Source organism: Cyrtonyx montezumae, unplaced genomic scaffold, assembly GCF_038088225.1.
Source record: "Cyrtonyx montezumae isolate F1298 unplaced genomic scaffold, pur_monq_1.0 scaffold_7, whole genome shotgun sequence".
NCBI classification, from domain to species: Eukaryota; Metazoa; Chordata; class Aves; order Galliformes; family Odontophoridae; genus Cyrtonyx; species Cyrtonyx montezumae.
In genome coordinates, this window is record NW_027072078.1 from 16,963,474 (window position 1) to 16,965,856 (window position 2,383).

Consider the following 2,383-nt stretch of genomic DNA (forward strand, 5'->3'; position numbering starts at 1 on the left):
GTCACTGTGGGGCGGTGTGTCCCTTCCGGAAGGCGCTGGCGGTCTGACGGCGCCCTGTGCTATGCGGGCAGTAATGGCGTGCGGGGCTTACGTGCTGCGCTAATGCAGGTGGGTAATGCCTTGTAACTTTGTTAAAGTGCAGCTTGCTACGGTGTCACTGTGCCTCTGAGAAATCAATACCTATATGGAGATGTTCCTTTTTCAAATGTAACCTATAACAAGATCCCTAGTAAGGTGGGAATCTTAAATGTCACCTATGGGAATGTGGGGATGTGCTGGTGCATCATTTTAAAAAGGGCTGCCAGTTACCACTCTAAAAATAAAGTTTTAACTGAAGTGTCAGAAACACTTGCATTCAATCTTCAAAAGAATAAACATTAGGGAGCAGGTAAGAATAGAACCTGCTGCTATGAAGTTTTTTTTTCCCTCTTTCTCTGCAGTATCTCACAGCAAAATCAGAGAGATGCCCTACCTCTGGCTTTTGTTTGTTTTCATTGTAGAGCTTTGAATGAGCATTCTTCTGTCCAAGCAGTGTAGGAGAATAATTGGCTTTTTGTTTTCTTCTTTTTTGTTATTCTTTACAATCTTAGAATGCTGTCTGTTTTGTGTGGTATCTTCCATTACTCTTGCAGCAATGAGCTGGAGGCAATTCGGTAGCTGATCGCGGTACAAAGGGAGTAGTAATTACCTTGTAAAGTTGTTAGTCTGTTTATTTCTACAGACCAGGACTGGTGTTGGCCAGATTCTATGCTATTTGGGGGAGGCTTTCAGTGGGTGATAGTTAGATGTTGGCAATATGTTTTCAATCTAGAAAGCTGATCCAAGCAAAGCATTGTTAAATATTTTCTAATCATGTACACAAGATAAAGCAAATGTAAAATTCTCTTGTTTGAAAATCAAGCTCTTTACTGCATATATTTGTCCTCATATACTGATGTGCATGTTGAAAACTGAATAAACTTTAATTCCTGTAATAAAAAAGGTCAGGGTTTGCTTTCATCTTCCAAGAATGTTGGGAAGGTGCTGTTCTGTGAACAGTCATCACATATTTGCTGTTGAGAAAAGCAAATGAGCACATTCTTTGGAATCAAAAAAGCTTTATTACTCCACTTGGAGTACAGTCAGGAAAGGAGTGCTAAAACACATCATTCTTAGAAAGATGTCAAGGAATATGTGAAGAAAAACTGCAAACAGTTGATTTAGGCACATTCAGCTGCACAGTGCCAAAGTATTACGGGCGAGTCACTATGTACCAGGCAGTGAATGACTCAAAGGAAAGAATGCTGCTTACCAACTTTCCAACCCAAAGTTAAATACACTGAGATTCCATAGATTCTGCCTCAAACTCTGAGATCAGAGCCCAAAGAAACAGCAACTGACTGCAATCAGGCAGTTGCATTTATGCAGCTATCAGTACTGGATGTGCTTGTGCATATGTACAAATGCATAGCTTTATATATAAGGCCCCATTTACAGTATAAATGCAACTTATGTGTTACCATGTAGATTATCTGAAAGCCAGTTTTACTCTAGATATGTTGGCCAGTAACAATAAAGAGCTAGTTCAAATTTACCTAAAGCTTTATGCTTTTATTCTTAGCAGAGTTTTATCTCACATACAACTTCTCATTTAAGTGGTATTGCCTCAGAAATTGATTCTACAGCAGGCAACAAGTTGAAGAAACAGGACACAGGACAGCTGGGTCTACTGCCTCCTTATGTGAGTGAACTTCATATCTTGGATTTGACTGCTGCTTGGTAGAGAAGTCTGAATTTGGCTATGTGTTTGTGAAAGAATATTGTCAAATTCACTCTACTCCTTTTAAGACGTTAAGACAAAATATTTTACTGCATCTTAACCTTTGTTTGCAAGGCCAGCAGAGAACAACTAATAATTGTAAACTCTCTAAAACCTGAAAGTTTAAACACAGAAAAAATATGTGACAAAAGCTTATTATTATTTCCATGCTTCTCTAGAAGGAAAAGGCAGCAATTCAGTATTCACTGTATTGAGTTACTTATCCGAGTGCAGAGTGGATCGTTTGCCTGGAATATCGCTAGGTGACTCCTACTTTAAACAACAGTGAAATACTTGTGACACACACCACTGATGTCTGACCATGATCTCATATGAGCATGTCTAGATCTAAAGTGTTATCAGTGGTGATCAGAGGAATGTTATGTGCTCTTTTCAGATCAGTAAAGCATTGTCAACAACAGGATTACAGCAATATTCCTGATTGAAAACCTGGATAACTTTCTATTCAGGCTGTCCACACTGCAACCACACCACACCCAAATGATGTGTCCTTTAAAAACATTTAAAGGAAAGTAGCAAGCACAGTTAAGCCAGCTGTTTATATAAAACTGTATATGCAAAGAT